The 20098-nt window shown below is 40.0% G+C and overlaps 1 pseudogene; it reads left to right on the forward strand.

Annotated features, from left to right (window-relative positions):
* Positions 1–872: 872 nt before the first annotated feature.
* Positions 873–1379, forward strand: LOC132413629 (large ribosomal subunit protein eL8 pseudogene; annotated as a pseudogene).
* The last annotated feature ends 18719 nt before the right edge of the window (positions 1380–20098 follow it).

The following is a 20098-nucleotide window of genomic DNA, read 5'->3' on the forward strand; positions in this document are numbered from 1 at the left end:
ATATTATCTATGTATATATAAATATATATAGATAGGTATATTATATAGAGATATATTTATATAATCTATTGATATATATATATAGAGAGATATATATATAGTCTATATATAGAGAGAGAGGGACTATATATATAGTCTATATAGACTATATATATATATATATATATAGTCTACTGCCCCAATTTTTATTCTTTTCTATCTCTTCATTAGTACATTAATAAGAGGTTGGGTAAGAGAGAGCAACAGAGCTAAAACAGAGACAAAAGACCAGTCTCTTAGTACAATTACTTACAGAATCCTGAGGATAAATTTCATAGTATAGCTAACATCATACCTTTATTCAAAGGGGACAAAAAGGGCTGGTGCTGTCTTTATAGCACATGAAAAATTCATTTTTTCTCAGCAAAAAGAAAAGTGATAAAAATTGATTTGATCTGCCCCTTTCAATTAAGAAAAAAATCTACTACGGTGGAAACATTCAATATTGCAGTCATATTACAAATGTTGAAATCTAGAAGTACAGATTTAAACTGCCCTTGAGTGGTCAGATTTATTTCTCTAAGAATAAGTTGGAAAACCCCCGTACAAATGTAAACCATTGTGTGACTCGGTGGCAAAAGGCCTGACACGGGACCTGTTGATTTGAAACATGTATATATATTATGTTGACCAAAACTTTAAATGCTAGCAAAATGTTTTAAAGTGTTTAAGTCACAAGCCAATTATCATTTCCAGGTAGGCCTGCAAAATGGGGCACGCAACTGTTTGTGCCATCCGCTTTGTCAGTGGCAAAGGCTCTCCTCCGTGAGTGTCTGAAAGGGCCCCCCTTTGGTGAAACAGTTCACCCAGGCCTTGGGGTGGGAGGGGTCCAAATGGCTACTCAACTGCTTAAGCTGGCCCACAAGCCCAGCCCAGAGACAAAACAAAAGCAGGAGCTGTTGTCCCAGCTAGGAGAAAGCCACCCATGAAGGGGAAGTCCCCACTGAGACCGCCTGTCCTTTGAGCAGGTGTTAATGTTGTCCCCACCTTGTGGAGAACAAGAAGGCTCAGAAGGTGGCAACGGCACACTTGTGGACCCCACTGAGCTCTCTGGCCTCCTGCCTGCCTTGGGCCATGAAAGGGGAGTTCCCGAGTTCATTCTCAAGGGAAGGGCCAGGCTGAGATGTCTCGTCTTCAGAAAGACTCTTCGCACAGGTTAACTCGGAAGACAGAGGAGCTCTAGCTAAGCTGGTGGAAGCTATTAGGACCAGTTATAATGACAGATATGCAGAGATCCACCATCACTGTGAGGCAATATCACAGGTCCAAAAAAAATCTGTGGCTCTCATTGCCAAGATGGAAAGGCAAAGGCTAAAGATCTTGCCACCAAACTGGGATAAAAGCACAATGCTAACTTTTCTGTACATAAAAATACAAATTATCCTTCAAAAAAACCTCAACCTCATAACAGTATCTTCACTCTCCAAATTCCCATAGTGCTACTATACCCTAGAACACACAAACTCACGCATGTTGTTTTTTAAATTGAGTTAATGTGAGTGATGTGTCTTCTCTAAGTTATAATCTACAATTTATAATCTCAAGTCTAGAAAACGTTCTTTGTTGCTCCACCTTGTATTTTAGTTACTTGGTACCTGTCCTAAACCTCTCCTACCAGACTGTAAGTTTATTGAAGGGAGGAAGTGTATGCTACTCATCTTTGGGCTGAACGGATTTAGGACTAAGATCATTTTGTTGTTGATGTTGTTGTTTATATCGTCAAAGCTCCTAGGACAGTTCTGCTCACCCAGTAAGAGCATGGCAGCAAATGAGCAATGCCTAAATAGGGTCCCCAGGAACGCCACCATGTGCCCACATCTACATCAGATATCAATCTCCCTGCCTCTGGGGTTATCTCAACACTACAAGTGGTGAATGTGTTAGTAGTTCTATCATGGTTGTAAGATTTACAAGAATCAGCATCACACTAGCCTGAGCTATAGTAACAAATAAATGCCAAAATTTCAGTGGCTTCTCAAGGCAAAAGTTTCTTTCCGATTTATAAAATGTCTGAAACAGCTGCTCTCCTTGACCTGGTGACTCAGTGATGGAGGCTGCCTCCCTCTGTGACTCCTCTATGTCAAAATGGTCACCACCAAAGGGAAGAAGATTATGGAAACCTAGACTTGTTTTTAATTGCCTTGGACCAGAAGTGACAAAAGTCCCTTTTGCTCGTGGCCCATTGGCCTAATCTACACACCTGGCCCCAAGTCAATTAAAGAGGAGACTGAGAATTAGGGGAGTCCATGGAATATTTGATGAGTATTGCTGGCTCTGCCATACAACTGAATTTAAAAAATGAACCAGGGGATCAGTTAAGGAACGCCACTTATGCAGAGAGATGTCTGTACCGACAAGGTACACGACAATGATGTAATGTTTCATCGTATCGTTGAAAGAAGAGCTCCACCATTTTTATATACAATATGATCTAAGTTTATGAATTTACTTTTACCATTTTCTGGGAAAGCAAGTCCAATAAGAAAATGTGTTTTCTACTTCATATAAAGAAATGAGGTGTTATGATTTGGCTTTGGAAGAAAATTCTTAAAATAATATATCAGGCTCATCTGTTGAGGCCCTTCTGCTGCAGCTATTGCCCAGTTTGCTATCTCTTATAATAGTAACCAGCTTTGAGGCCAAAATAAACCCTCTAGTTGTTCTCTAGAACACCCCATCTGCCTCATCCTTCAACACAAGTAGTGCTTCCAGAGCTCTTAATGGCTATGTCAGTGCACACTATAAATCAATTGTCACGTGGCTTCATTCCATCCAGGCTAAAAAGACGTGCTCATTTCGTCTTTGTTGTAAGAATACTTGAATTTTTTTAATTTCATACAGCAGTTTTCTTCATATCACTAGCTTAAAGATCATCTTTGGGATGGTAAACAAAAATTCTCTAAAAACATTCCTTTAGGATCAAAATAATACCAGAAGAGAATAATCTCCAAAAAAAAAAAAAACAAAAACAAAAATAAGTTTTGCATCTTTTAACAAATGCATTTATTCTATTTATATGTACACAATAATCATGATAGCCCTTTTCTTCATTCACTAGGGGAAAAAAAGGAAAAGACCTATTTTGTGTAACTTATAAATAATATTTTTATAACTTATAATTCTGATAACTCCTTAAAGGCTGTGACCAAAAAAAAAAGTTATAATAATTACATTGGTATTCTCCCAATATTAGAAACGTTTTGAAATACAAAGGTAAAAACAATCAGAGAATGACATGAAGTCACCCTTTTTCCTCTTATTCTCCCTAGAGATACAAATGGAATTTCTGTTCTTCTAGAATCTCTCCCATGTGTTTTATTATGGTATCACATTCAAATCAAAGAACTAAGGCTGGGAAATGCCAACAGCTGGCAAAGGTACCAAAGAGAAGTTATTCTCTTCCTGAAATTTTTGCAATCAGGAACATTAAGAAATGATTACCCAGAATCAGAGCAAGGTGAAAACACACACACACACACACACACACACACACACACTCTCTCTCACAGTCTAATTTAACATGTATACCCTACAAAAAATGTCCAATATGTCTATGTGGTCTCTTATTTTTATATTTGATTCACTCACTGTATCAGTTCAGATGCTTTGGTGTTAATTGGAGAAAACAGAATCCGCATTGTCTTAAAAAATAGGGAATTAATTGACTCATGTAATTACCAAGTCTAGAGCAGTGCCTCCCAAACTGTCAGTGGTGAAGGACATTTGGTGGTGATGTATTGTTTTTTTTTTTCAATCCAGTGCAGATTGCTACATGGTCCTAATGCACAAGACTTGTACACAGATGGCACTGCTTGCAACTCTTCTCTTTGTTGGACAGCACTCAAACTGGTCAACTACACAGATTCACTGGCCACACGTTGAGCTGTCATGGCAATGTCAAATCACTACAAACGTTTCTAAACATTTACTCTCAGCTTCCTTATTTATGTCATTGCAGAATGTAACAAACAGTTCACCCTACATTCTGAGTACCACTGCTCTAGAGAAAGGGCAGGCATCAGCTTGATTCCTGCTCCATTGCACTGACATTCTCTAGGTTGCCCTCCTCTGTGTTCCAGCTGCTTTGGGGGCTGGTCTGGCGGTGTATGCAGGGGTTCCAGTCTATATATGACAACATCCAGAAGGGAGAGAGGGTCCCTTCAAGAGGAACCAAAAAGAGCAAAGGAGATCTGTCTCAGGAAGCCCTAGAAAATTTTCCACATATCTCATTGTCTTTAATTGAGTCACATGCCTGTTCCTGAACCTATCACAGTCAAGAAAGATGGCATTACTCTTGGAGCAATTAGGCCCACTCCTGGAGCTGGGGGGCGGGGGGCTCCATTCCTGGGGCACATGGGTTGCATGGGAGAAATAGTCTTAGAAATAAAATTGGGTTTGTGTGGTAAAGGATGGAGGGAGGAACGGATGCTAAGTAGGCAATCACCAATGTCGGAAGCATCTGAGCTACACTATTTGCATAATTAATAGTCAAGTGAAAGGTGTAATTAAATAATCATTAACAGTAGCTATGTATTGGGCTTGGGCATGCAGAGAGCCTGGCCTGCCCTAAAATTCCAAGCACCTGGGGAAGGGACTGTGTTGACTCAACTCTCTCTAGACATCTGTGGCCAAGAGACAGGATTTCATAGAATAAATCTGGCTGCTTAAGAGAGAAGGTGTTTAAGGGATGGGGCGTGTGGAGGGCCACCCTGATGGATTTGGGGGAGGGAACTTCCCCCCGGGAATGGGAAATCGTGTGAGCTGGACAGATGCCACATAAAGTGTGTCCTGCAGCAACTTAAAAACTAACTCCATAACTCCCTGTTCCTTAACTTCCTTCCAAAAAGTACAGTATGGAAAAAAAGGGGGGAAAAAGAGTAACTTTACAATAGAAAAACTTGACCAACACTCCTTCAGCCAGATGATCAAGGTCAACATCAATAGTCATAAACTGTTAATTAATAGGTAACCTTGATATGATGTGATGAAGATGGTGCTTTATCTCTGTGATCTTCCCAGGATCCGCACACCCCAGTAAACTCATGAGAAAAATATGAAACAAATTCCAGTAAAGGGGCATCCTCCAAAATACCAGTACTCTTTCAAACTGTCAAGGTTATCAAAAATAAGAGTCTAAGGAAACGTCACAACCAAGAGGCACCTAAAGAGACATGACAAATAAATATAATGTGATACCCTAGATGTAATTCTAGAGCAGAAAAATATCATTAGATAAAAACTGAGGAAATTTAAATAAAGTATGGGCTACAGAAAGTAGGACAGGGCTTACCTGAGGCTGGAGGGTAATGGGAGTTATTGTTTAATGGGTTCAGAGTTTCAGTTCAGGATGATGAAAACGTTCTGGTGATGAATAGCGATGACGGTTGCCCAACAATGTGAATGTGCTTAATGCCAGTGCACTGCACGCTTTAAGTGAATTTTGTGTTACATATAGTTTACCAAAATAAAAGTAATCGTAATAAAGTATGATATGTGTTATTTGTGTGTGTGCTTTTTTTTTAATTTTTATTTTATATTGGAGTATAGCTGATTAACAATGTTGTGTTAGTTTCAGGTATACAGCAAAGTGATTCAGTTATGCATATACATGTATCTATTGTTTTTCAAATTCTTTTCTCATTTAAGTTATTACAGAATACTGAGCAGAATTCCCTGTGCTATACAGTAGATCCTTGTTGGCTATCTATTTTATATATAGTAGTGTGTCCATGTCAATCCCAAACTCCCAATCTATCTCTGCCCCCCACCCTTCCCCCTGGTAACCATAAGTTCGTTCTCTATGTCTGTGAGTCTGTTTCTGTTTTGTAAATAAGTTCATTTGCATCATTTTTTTAAATTCCACATACAAGTGATATCATACGATATTTATCTTTCTCTGCCTTACTTCACTTAGTATGATAACCTCCAGGTCCATCCATGTTGCTGCAAATGGCATTATTTCCCTTTTTTTAACGGCTGAGTAGTGATACGTGTTATAATGGTGGTAATACTCAGTTTAGCAATAGGTTTTATAAGTATCAGATGTGTTCTCTATTCTCAAGGAACTCCAATATATGTTGAGCACCAATAACAATGTGATGTAACTCTGAGTGAAGGCTCAGGAAGTGTTGGTTAGTCGAGAACAGGGAAGCTTTTCCCCCAAAACAGTGTAACTTGAAATCCTTCTAGAAGAAAGAGAAGAATGTGACTGAGAGTAGGTGTTGGTAGAGAAAGGCAGCATTTGATCCAACACCACTCTGGGAAGCACTAGGCTTCGAACTGATTTTGAATTTGATCTGCTTGAGTTGGATTCAAGCAGAGAGTGTGGTTGACTAACTGACTAGCCTTGTGGTTGCCACCACCTCACCCACGGCTTTGTAAAAACACTTCCCTGCATTACCCAGATTTGAGTAAGCCATCTGTGTCTTGTTGGGACCCTGATTGGTGCATGGAATTACATTAAAAGCCACCAAATTTGGATTCAGCGTTGGACAAAATTAAAAAGGAAACTATAGATAACATGATATTTGATGAGAAACCTTTGGAAGAAATAATATGTGGACATATAATTTGCTAACTGAAGAAGATGTTGATTAATATCCTTGTTGGTAAGATGAGAGGACAGAGATAGTAGGTAGAGGTCGGCCCGTCAGAGCAGAGAGCAGGAAGAAAAAGAGTAGAAAGTGTATCTGAATGGCAAAGGGAAGCTATCTGGCATGTTCCACAAGAAAAACACTTGTTTGTGAGTTGTGTCGATTGAGATACTTTGGGCTGTAATAAATAGTAGACCCAACTAATAGAAGTTAAAATAAGGGATTTATTATTTTACAGTAAGTCCAGGGGGGAAAAAAGGCAGTTTCAAGGCTAGGTAAATCCATGATTCCATGATATCCTCAAAAGTCAGGGGCTTTCCATCTCACTGGCAGGAGAGTAAGGTCTCCTCTCTGACCACAAGATGGCTGCAGATGTTCCAGATGTCACACACCAACCCAACAACAGCTAATCAAGAATAAGAGTGTTTGGGGGGAGTTCCCTGGTGGTCTAATGGTTAGGATCTGGTGCTTTCACTGCCGTGGCCCAGGTTCAATCCCTGGTTGGGGAACTGGGATCCAGCAAGCCATGCAGCATGGCCAAAAAAAAGAGAGAATAAAAGTGTTTTGCCCTCATGGTTTTCATTTTTAGTGAGGAAAATCTTCCCCAAACTCTCCAAGTAGGACACCCTCAGACGTCATTAGCCAGAATTCAAGCTTAAACCATTCCCTAGCGATGTGATGAGCCATTCTCTTAAGTTCATCATCATTGACCTCTGGGATTGGGAGGGAGCCACAAATTCAGGGCTTGGTCAGCAAACAAAAGGGTGGGAATTTCTGAGGGCTGTTATCTAACATGCCTATCTCAGGAGAGGATAATATAACATTCTTTCCTCAAAAGAGAGGCTTTCTTGTAGCTTCTCGATCCCCAAAGTCAAAGTAAAACTTTTTAGTGAGAGGAAAATTTGAAATTCCTCTTCTTCTCTGCATCCCGGCCTTTAAGAAAGTGCATGATGGGGCTTTTTACTTAATCGTCTCCTGCTTCCATTCATTCATTCACCACATATATGTTGAGAACTTAATATGTGTCCAACTTTGGGGATATAACGAAAGATAAGACAAAGCCCTTGAACTCTGGAGGCTCACAAGCAATGTCAAGAGAGTGACAATGGAGAACACTCTGTGTATGGAGGAAGGGCAGGTGACTGCAGTCAAAGAATGGGCAAAGGTGGCCAGGAGCTACCTTCCACTCTGGAGAGCTGGGTGGGGCACTGGCTGTAAACAAAACAGAGGGACAGGAGACAGTTGTTTACAACTTATTTTAGACTCTGACTTTATTTTTTTAATTTTTTAAATGTATTGAAGTATAGTTACTTTATAATGTGTTAATTTCTTCTGTATACCAAAGTGACTCAGTTATAGTATATATATATATTCTTTATTATGTTCTTTTCCATTATGGTTTGTCACAGGATATTGAATATAGTTCCCTGTGCTATGTAGTAGGACCTTGCTTTTTACCCATCCTATATATAGTAGTTTGCTTCTGCTAATTCCAAACTCCCAATCCATCCCTCCTGGATCCTCCCTCTCCCTTGGCAACCACAAGTCCATTCTCAGTGTCTGTGAGCCTGTTTTTGTTTCGTAGATATGTTGATTTGTGTTGTATTTTTTTATAGTTTTTTTAAACTATTTATTTATTTATTTTTGGCTGCATTGGGTCTTCGTTGCTGTGAGCGGGCTTTCTCTAGTTGTGGTGAATGGGTTTCTCATTGCGGTGGCTCCTCTTGTTAAGGAGCACAGGCTCTAGGCATGGGGGCTTCAGTAGTTGTGGCACGTGGGCTCAGTAGTTGTAGCTTGCGGGTTCCAGAGCACAGGCTCAGTAGTTGTGGTGCACGGGCTTAGTTGCTCCGCAACATGTGGGATCTTCCCGGACCAGGGATCGAACCCATGTCCCCTGCATTGGCAGGCGAATTCTTGACCACTGCACCACCAGGGAAGTCCCTGTGTCATATTTTAGATTCCACGTATAAGTGATATCATATGGTATTTGTCTTTCTCTTTCTGACTTACTTCGCTCAGTATGATCATCTTTATGTCCATCCATGTTGCTGCAAATGGCATTATTTCATTCTTTTTGATGGCTAACATTCCATTGTATATATATACCACATCTTTTTTATCCATTCATTGTCAATGGACATTTAGGTTGTTTCCATGTCTTGGTTATTGTAGATAGTGCTGCTATGAACATAGGGGTGCATGTATCTTTTCAAATTATAGTTTTGTCTGGATATATGCCCAGGAGTGGGATTGCTGGATCATATGGCAACTCTGTTTTTAGTTTTTTAAGGAATCACCATACTGTTCTCCAGAGTTGCTGCACCAATTTACATTCCTACCAACAGCGTAAGAGGGTTGCATTTTCTCCACACCCTCTCCAGCATTTGTTATTTGTAGACTTTTTAAAGATGGCCATTCTGACAGGTGTGAGGTGGACTCTGAGTTTAGAAGGGAGATGTAAAGCCCTTACTAGGGTAAGAAGTAAGAGGGAAGCAGGACAAAGCTTCTCTAGATGAAGGTTGTGTGGTTGACAGAATCCCTCCCTGAGCTGGATCTCAAGAACCTGAGTGGAGTGGTGATGACTCCTGAAGAACACCTCCTCCTAACAAAGCAGGGAGGGTCATGGCAGAACATCCCAGCCAAGGGATACCACAGAAGCAAAGGCTCGAAGGTAAGACTTCAGAGCCAAATGCATACACATGCAGGATAAACCTCCCTTGGAGTAGAAGTCTGTCATTACAGAATAGTGGGAAATGGGATCTAGGACTACGCCACACACAATGCTTCCTAAATGAACAACGCTAATGATGACTGTAAAGATGACGACGACAACAATGATGATGACAATGATGATGACGATGATGACACCCTGATTGATGACTGATCACTTTTATAAGCCTGGTGGTTGGTGTAGGGCTTCCCTTGACTACTCTTACAGTGCCACCTACAGGTAAACTTGGGAGCGACTTGACCCTTTTTATCACTTGACCCATAAACCCTGAAAACTTCTTTGGTGCTTTTCCAGCGGGATGTTGTTAAATATTTAGCTAAGGATTTGCAATTGGATTTTCAACCATATCAACAGGTGCACTACCATCCTGTTTGAAAGGCTCCCACTTCAGAAACTTGCACCACTCCACAAGTTAATGAGCTTTTCTATACATAGTTTCTTCCAGTGTATAATTACTGGCCTGGCTTAATATTATTTTAGGATAGTGTCAGCAGCTAATTGTGGTGCAGTCTGAATGCTCTGAAATGAGCTCGCCTGAGTATGAGAATAGCTCAGCAAATTTAGGGCTGTGTGTGCATCATTTTTTCAAGTCCATTGTTCAGCAGGACACTGAACATGGCAGATTAATGGTGGAGTCCAATTCAAAGGGCAAGTGACTGTGGAATCTGACCTGCCTCACATTTCACTTTGAACTTCCTAAACTGCTCATTCCTCGGTACCTACTTGCCATACTCAACTACCGTTGGATACTTGAGTTGACCTAGGGGTACTGGGAAGCCTCAGGTCCATGCTGAGTCCCTAACATTGCTGCAGGCTCCTGGAGAGAAGGAAGTATTTATCTCCTCCCCCTGCCCCCCTCAGTTTTCCATTAAAGGGAGGGAACTCCTTTTCATTCACCTGGAGGCAAAAATACAGGAAGAATTTTTCCTGGCCCCTTTTATCTTCCTTACCTACCATTCCCTAGGGTATCAGAATATGTTACCTGTTTTGGGATACAATTCTTGTTTTCCACATGATAACTTGCCCCTGCAGGGGAGACCTGCACTTACTATGGCAAGTTGTGTTGTCCTGACAGTTTTCCCAATAATTAAGAAAATAATGTAAATTCCACATATTTATTTAACCAAAAGTTGTAACGATAGTGGGAGGATAGGGGAGAGGATGAAGTACAACAAAGCTAAATACTTATCTACCATCATGGGAAATTAATAGACAATGTATAAAATTGATGAGTCACGGTTTCCCTGGTGGCACAGTAGTTAAGAATATGCCTGCCAATGCAGGGGACACAGGTTTGAGCCCTGGCCTGGGGAGATCCCACATGCCGCGGAGCAACTAAGCCCGCGTGCCGCAACTGCTGAGCCCGCATGCCACAACTACTGAAGCCTGCACACCTAGAGCCCATGCTCCAGAACAAGAGAAGCCACCGCAATGAGAAGACTGCACACCACAACGAAGAGCAGCCGCCACTTGCAGCAACTAGAGAAACCCTGTGTGCAACAATGAAGACCCAATGCAGCCAAAAATAAAATAAATTTAAAATAAATAAATGAGTAAATAAAATAAAATTGATGAGTCATAAGATAGCACCATATGGAATTCAAAAATATAGGACACGATAAATGTCAGAAGAAACAGTTAAAACTGTCTTAAATGGTTGCCGGTGGGGAGAAGAACCAGGAAGAACAGGGAAATGTGGGTGTATGAGTCTGCTCAGGCTGTCATAATGAAATACCACAGAGGGGAGGACTTGAACAACAGAAATGTATTTTCTCACAATTCTGAGGCTGGGAAATTCCAGATCAATTCAGTGCCAGCCAATTCAGTCCCTGGTGAGGCTCTCTTCCTGGCTTATAGATGGCCTCCTTCCCACATGTGCTCACGTGGCCTTTCCTCAGTACATGCATGTGGAGGGTGAGAGCAAGCTCTCTGGTGTCTCTTGCTATAAAGGCACTAATCTTATCAGGTCAGGGCCCTACCTTTGTGAACTCATTTAACCTTAATTCCTTCTTTAAAGGTCTTATCTCCAAATATAGTCATGTTGGGGGTTAGGACTTCAACAAATAAATTCTCAGCCCATAGCAGAGGATTTCTGTGTTTTGTTAGCAAAAGTTAAAAAATAAAGTTCCTGTACATCTGGAAACTAGTCTGACACAGCTAGACCATGGTGTTTTCCTGTTGGACATAAAGCATCTCACAGGATACTAACATCAGACAAGGTCATTCTGTGACTGTGACGAAGTGAGACAAAATAAGCCCACAACTAAATTGTGTGTAAGTAAAGACAAAAACAAGGTTGGTCTGCTCCCCACAAAACACCAAACATTCCCCTTCCAAGCTAACAAAAGTGACGTCTGCTTCCTCACCAATCACAGCTTTATCAAGTTCTAGTCTGCCCTCTCCAATACAACTAGGCCTGAGGTTGGGGAGATGGGAAAGGACTTTGTTGGTAGAGTTTAGTTGTCTACTGTAAGGGTTTAGGTTTCATTGAGGCTGTAGAGACTTTGGGTTTAAATGATTCCAAATTACCTAACTTTAGTATATTGAGGGAAATGGGTTCCTAACAGTCTAAGATACCTCTGGTAAAGGATTTATTGATATAAAAACTTTGGTAGACTCTTAAAAAATTGAAAATGCATGACTGTACAACCTTGAAATTTCATTTCCAATATATAACACAGAGAAGCCACCACACATTTGCACAAGGAAACAGATGTTCATTGAAGTATTGTTTATAATGGCAAGACTGTTGAAGTAATAAGGAAATTGATGCATGAAATAAGGTACATTCATTGTACAGTACAGCTGCTAAAAAGAATGAATTGGAGGGAATTCCCTGGCAGTCCAGTGATTAGGACTCTGCACTCACTGACAAGGGCCAGAGTTTGATCCCTGGTTGGGGAACTAAAATCCCACAAGCCATGCAGTACAGCCAAAAAAAAGAACCAGATCTATCTGTATGAATATGGATATCTTTAAAAAACAATGTTGAGTGGAAAAATCTACATGTAGATCAAATGTATTGTATAACATCACTTATATAAATTGAAAGCAATAACCTGAAGCGGCTGCAGGGGCCAGCCTGGCGTGAGGCTGCAAGGTTCAGCACGCCGACAGCGGCGATCCGCCTAGGACAGGCTGGGGCCTGCTGGTCGGGGCCAGTTTGTCGCCGTGTGGATGAAAGGCTCTTGGTGCTGCAGCCAGGGGTCAGTGCTGTGCCTCTGAGGTGGGAGAGCCAACTTCAGGACACTGGTCCACAAGAGACCTCCCAGCTCCACATAATATCAAATGGCGAAAATCTCCCAGAGATCTCCATCTCAACACCGGCACCCAGCTTCACTCAACGACCAGCAAGCTACAGTGCTGGACATCCTATGCCAAACAAATAGCAAGACAGGAACACAACCCCACCCATTATCAGAGGGGTTGCCTAAAATCATAATTAGTCCACAGACACCCCAAAACACACCACCAGATGTGGACCTGCCCACCAGAAAGACAAGATCCAGCCTCATCCACCAGAACACAGGCACTAGTCCCCTCCAACAGGAAGCCTACACAACCCACTGAACCAACCTTAGCCACTGGGGACGGACACCAAAAACAACGGGAACTACGAACATGCAGCCTGCAAAAAGGAGACCCCAAACACGTAAGATAAGCAAAATGAGAAGACAGAAAAACACACAGCAGATGAAGGAGCAAGATAAAAACCCACCAGACCTAACAAATGAAGAGGAAATAGGCAGCCTACCTGAAAAAGAATTCAGAATAATGATAGTAAAGATGATCCAAAATCTTGGAAATAGAATAGAGAAAATGCAAGAAACATTTAACAAGGACCTAGAAGAACTAAAGATGAAACAAACAACGGTGAACAACACAATAAATGAAATTAAAAATACTCTAGATGGGATCAGTAGCAGAATAACTGAGGCAGAAGAACAGATAAGTGACCTGGAAGATAAAATAGTGGAAATAACTACTGCAGAGCAGAATAAAGAAAAAAGAATGAAAAGAACTGAGGACAGTCTCAGAGACCTCGGGGGCAACATTAAGTGCACCAACATTCAAATTATAGGGGTTCCAGAAGAAGAAGAGAAAAAGGGACAGAAAATATTTGAAGAGATTATAGTTGAAAACTTCCCTAATATGGGAAAGGAAATAGTTAATCAAGTCCAGGAAGCACAGAGAGTCCCATACAGGATAAATCCAAGGAGAAATACACCAAGACACATATTAATCAAACTGTCAAAAATTAAATACAAAGAGAACATATTAAAAGCAGCAAGGGAAAAACAACAAATAACATACAAGGGAATCCCCATAAGGTTAACAGCTGATCTTTCAGCAGAAACTTTGCAAGCCGGAAGGGAGTGGCAGGACATATTTAAAGTGATGAAGGAGAAAAACCTGCAACCAAGATTACTCTACCCAGCAAGGATCTCATTCAGATCTGTTGGAAAAATTAAAAGCTTTACAGACAAGCAAAAGCTGAGAGAGTTCAGCACCACCAAACCAGCTTTACAACAAATGCTAAAGGAACTTCTCTAGGCAAGAAACACAAGAGAAGGAAAAGACCTGCAATAACGAACCCAAAACAATTAAGAAAATGGGAATAGGAACAGACATATCGATAATTACCTTAAATGTAAATGGACTAAATGCTCCCACCAAAAGACACAGATTGGCTGAATGGATACAAAAATAAGACCCATATATATGCTGTCTACAAGAGACCCACTTCAGACCTAGAGACACATACAGACTGAAAGTAAGGGGATGGAAAAAGATATTCCATGAAAATGGAAACCAAAAGAAAGCTGGAGTAGCAATTCTCATATCAGACAAAATAGACTTTAAAATAAAGACTATTACAAGAGACAAAGAAGGACACTACATAATGATCAAGGGATTGATCCAAGAAGAAGATATAACAATTGTAAATATTTATGCGCCCAACATAGGAGCACCTCAATACATTAAGCAAATACTAACAGCCATAAAAGGGGAAATTGACAGTAACACATTCATAGTAGGGGACTATAACACCTCACTTTCACCAATGGACAGATCATCCAAAATGAAAATAAATAAGGAGACACAAGCTTTAAATGATACATTAAACAAGATGGACTTAATTGATATTTATAGGACATTCCATCCAAAAACAACAGAATACACATTTTTCTCAAGTGCTCATGGAACATTCTCCAGGATAGATCATATCTTGGGTCACAAATCAAGCCTTGGTAAATTTAAGAAAATTGAAATTGTATCAAGTATGTTTTCTGACCACAACGCTATGAGACTAGATATCAATTACAAGAAAAGATCTGTAAAAAATACAAACACATGGAGGCTAAACAATACACTACTTAATAACGAAGTGATCACTGAAGAAATCAAAGAGGAAATTAAAAAATACCTAGAAACAAATGACAGTGGAGACACGACGACCCAAAACCTATGGAATGCAGCAAAAGCAGTTCTAAGAGGGAAGTTTATAGCAATACAATCCTACCTCAAGAAACAGGAAACATCTCAAATAAACAACCTAACCTTGCACCTAAAGCAATTAGAGAAAGAAGAACAAAAAAACCCCAAAGTTAGCAGAAGGAAAGAAATCATAAAAATCAGATCAGGAATAAATGAAAAGAAATAAAGGAAATGATAGCAAAGATCAATAAAACTAAAAGCTGGTTCTTTGAGAAGATAAACAAAATTGATAAAACATTAGCCAGACTCATCAAGAAAAAAAGGAAGAAGACTCAAACCAATAGAATTAGAAATGAAAAAGGAGAGGTAACAACTGACACTGAAGAAATACAAAAGATCATGGGAGATTACTACAAGCAACTCTATGCCAATAAAATGGACAACCTGGAGGATATGGACAAATTCTTAGAAATGCACAACCTGCCAAGACTGAATCAGGAAGAAATAGAAAATATGAACAGACCAATCACAAGCACTAAAATTGAAACTGTGATTAAAAATCTTCCAACAAACAAAAGCCCAGGACCAGATGGCTTCACAGGTGAATTGTATCAAACATTTAGAGAAGAGCTGACACCTATCCTTCTCAAACTCTTCCAAAATATAGCAGAGGGAGGAACACTCCCAAACTCATTCTACAAGGCCTCCATCATCCTGATACCAAAACCAGACAAGGATGTCACAAAGAAAGAAAACTACAGGCCAATATCACTGATGAACATAGATGCAAAAATCCTCAACAAAATACTAGCAAACAGAATCCAACAGCACATTAAACGGATCATACACCATGATCAAGTGGGGTTTATTCCAGGAATGCAAGGATTCTTCAATATACGCAAATCAATCAACGTGATACACCATATTAACAAACTGAAGGAGAAAAACCATATGATCATCTCAATAGATGCAGAGAAAGCTTTTGACACAATTCAACACCCATTTATGATAAAAACCCTGCAGAAAGTAGGCATAGAGGGAACTTTCCTCAACATAATAAAGGCCATATGTGACAAACCCACAGCCAACATCATCCTCAGTGTTGAAAAACTGAAAGCATTTCCACTAAGATCAGGAACAAGACAAGGTTGCCCACTCTCACCACTCTTATTCAACGTAGTTTTGGAAGTTTTAGCCACAGCAATCAGAGAAGAAAAGGAAATAAAAGAAATCCAAATCGGAAAAGAAGAATTAAAGCTATCACTGTTTGCAGATGACATGATACTATACATAGAGAATCCTAAAGATGCTCCCAGAAAACTACTAGAGCTAATCAATGAATTTGGTAAAGTAGCAGGATACAAAATTAATGCACAGAAATCTCTGGCATTCCTATACACTAATGATGAAAAATCTGAAAGTGAAATCAAGAAAACACTCCCATTTACCATTTCAACAAAAAGAATAAAATATCTAGGAATAAACCTACCTAAGGAGACAAAAGACCTGTATGCAGAAAATTATAAGACACTGATGAAAGAAATTAAAGATGATACAAATAGATGGAGAGATATACCATGTTCTTGGATTGGAAAAATCAACATTGTGAAAATTACTAGCCAAAGCAATCTACAGATTCAATGCAATCCCTATCAAACTACCACTGGCATTTTTTACAGAACTAGAACAAAAAATTTCACAATTTGTATGGAAACACAAAAGACCCTTAATAGCAAAAGCAATCTTGAGAACGAAAAACAGAGCTGGAGGAATCAGGCTGCCTGACTTCAGACTATACTACAAAGCTACAGTAATCAAGACAGTATGGTACTGGCACAAAAACAGAAAGGTAGATCAATGGAACAGGATAGAAAGCCCAGAGATAAACCCACGCACATATGGTCACCTTATCTTTGATAAAGGAGGCAGGAATATACAGCAGAGAAAGGACAGCCTCTCCAATAAGTGGTGCTGGGAAAACTGGACAGCTACATGTAAAAGTATGAGATTAGATCACTCCCTAACACCATACACAAAAATAAGCTCAAAATGGATTAAAGACCTAAATGTAAGGCCAGAAACTATCAAACTCTTAGAGGAAAACATAGGCAGAACACTCTATGACATAAATCACAGCAAGATCCTTTTTGATCCACCTCCTAGAGTAATGGAAATAAAAACAAAAATAAACAAATGGAACCTAATGAAACTTCAAAGCTTTTGCACAGCAAAGGAAACCATAAAGAAGACCAAAAGACAACCCTCAGAATGGGAGAAAACATTTGCAAATGATGCAGCTGACAAAGGATTAATCTCCAAAATTTATAAGCAGCTCATGCAGCTCAATAACAAAAAAACAACCCAATCCAAAAATGGGCAGAAGACCTAAATAGACGTTTCTCCAAAGAAGATATACAGATTGCCAACAAACACATGAAAGAATGTTCAACATCACTAATCATTAGAGAAATGCAAATCAAAACTACAATGAGATATCATCTCACACCAGTCAGAATGGCCATCATCAAAAAATATAGAAACAATAAATGCTGGAGAGGGTGTGGAGAAAAGGGAACACTCTTGCACTGCTGGTGGGAATGTGAATTGGTACAGCCGCTATGGAAAACAGTATGGAGGTTCCTTAAGAAACTACAAATAGAACTACCATATGACCCAGCAATCCCACTACTGGGCATATACCCTGAGAAAACCATAATTCAAACAGAGACATGTACCACAGTGTTCACTGCAGCACTATTTACAATAGCCAGGACATGGAAGCAACCTAAGTGTCCATCATCAGATGAATGGATAAAGAAGATGTGGCACATATATACAATGGAATATTACTCAGCCATAAAAAGAAACGAAATTGAGCTATTTGTAATGAGGTGGATGGACCTAGAGTCTGTCATACAGAGTGAAGTAAGTCAGAAAGGGAAAGACAAATACCGTATGCTAACACATATATATGGAATTTAAGAAAAAAAATAATGTCATGAAGAACCTAGGGGTAAGACAGGAATAAAGACACAGACCTACTAGAGAATGGACTTGAGGATATGGGGAGGGGGAAGGGTAAGCTGTGACAAAGGGAGAGAGTGGCATGGACATATATACACTACCAAACGTAAAACAGATAGCTAGTGGGAAGCAGCCGCATAGCACAGGGAGATCAGCTCGGTGCTTTGTGACCACTTAGAGGGGTGGGATAGGGAGGGTGGGAGGGAGGGAGACGCAAGAGGGAAGAGATATGGGAACATATGCATATGTATAACTGATTCACTTTGTTATAAAGCAGAAACTAACACACCATTGTAAAGCAATTATACTCCAATAAAGATGTCTAAAAAAAGCAATAACCTGCTCAGAAAACAGTTTTATGTATTGGTTGTAGATAAATAAATATATGAAAAGGAGATAAAGAAGTGAACAAATATGTACAAAACTCATAGTAGTGGTGATGGAAACAAGAATGGGACATGAGGTCAAATGTCACTTTACGTTTATCTATAATACTTAATTTCATTAAAAAAACAAAATGACAAATATAACAAAAATATTCCATGGTGATTCCAGGTGGTTAGAAACTAACGCTTTTTTATACAATTCATTTTACCTTTCCATCCATGTAAGAAATAGCTCATCTATTCTACAGCAATTAGTTGGAGCAAAAGGAAAGTCTTTTTGCATATTTATGGCCATATGAGATTATTTTTGCCTTGAGGATACAAAATCAGATCTCTGTTTTGCACTCGAGAAGATTAAAATATTTTCCTGCCTTTTTGTGGGCAAAAGAGGCCTCTTAGAATTCGTATGAGGCCTCTGTGCCTTTGGGCCTTTGCAATCACCTCCTGTTAGCATTCTTCAACAACCTCAGAGGCAGGGTCAATATTGCTTTCATTATTTTACACAAAGAGGTCTGTTCACACAGTCCTTCAACCTACATCCAATCAATTAATTTAAAAGAAAAAAACCTCTCCATCCCCGGGCTGAGGTCCAAGCCCTGAGATATCTTGTGGGCTGAGAACTGGAAAGTTTAAACCAAAATACTGATTTAAGCTTGTAATCCATTGATTTCATTCAGCTGGGGGCCTGGATGGGAAACGGTCTCATTGGTTGTGATGACTTGAGAAAGAAATAAAGTTAATTACATTTTCACCACAAGAAAATCATCGGGTACCTCCTGCTGGTGCCTGAGAGAGAGGAGTGTGTGGTTCAGGTGGGAAGATGGGGTTGGTCCATTTCTTCCTCCTAACAGGCACTTTTGCAAATCTTAGAATTCGTTTTTGTAGAGCTTTCTGAATGTATATCCAATTCCAACTTAAACTGATGTTACAGATCTGATCTCACATTCCTTTAGCTTATCTCAGCCCCACTTCTACCAGATCTTAAATTTCTTTTATTATGATTTTATTTTTTTGAATTTTTTAAATTTATTTTTTATACAGCAAGTTCTTATTATTATCCATTTTATCGATATTAGTGCATATATGTCAATCCCAATCCCCAGTTCATCCCACCACCACCACCTTCCGCCCACCACTTTCCCCCCTTGGTGTCAATACATTTGTTCTCTACATCTGTGTCTCTATTTCTGCCCTGCAAACCAGTTCATCTGTACCATTTTTCTAGGTTCCACATACATGCGTTAATATACGATATTTGTTTTTCTCTTTCTGACTTACTTGACTCTGTTTGACAGTCTCCAGATCCATCTACATCTCTACAAATGACCCAATTTCATTCCTTTTTATGGCTGAGTAACATTCCATTGTATATATGGACCACATCTTCTTTATCCATTCGTCTGTCGATGGGCCTTCAGGTTGCTTCCATGACCTGGCTATTGTAAATAGTGCTGCAATGAACTTTGGGGTGCATGTGTCTCTTTGAATTATGGTTTTCTCTGAGTATATGCCCGGTAGTGGGATTGCTGGGTCATATGGTAATTCTATTTTTAGTTTTTTAAGGAACCTCCATACTGTTCTCCACAGTGGCTGTATCAATTGACATCCCCACCAACAGTGCAAGAGGGTTCCCTTTTCTCCACACACTCGCAGCATTTACTGTTTGTAGTTTTTTGTGGGTTTTTTTGCGATACGCAGGCGTCTCACTGTTGTGGCCTCTCTCGTTGCGGAGCACAGGCTCCGGACGCACAGGCTCATTGGCCACAGCTCACGGGCCCAGCCGCTCCGCGGCCTGTGGGATCTTCCCAGACCAGGGCACGAACCCCTGCATCGGCAGGTGGACTCTCAACCACTGCGCCACCAGAGAAGCCCTGTTTGTAGATTAT

Source organism: Delphinus delphis, chromosome 18 (assembly GCF_949987515.2).
Source record: "Delphinus delphis chromosome 18, mDelDel1.2, whole genome shotgun sequence".
Taxonomy (NCBI): Eukaryota; Metazoa; Chordata; class Mammalia; order Artiodactyla; family Delphinidae; genus Delphinus; species Delphinus delphis.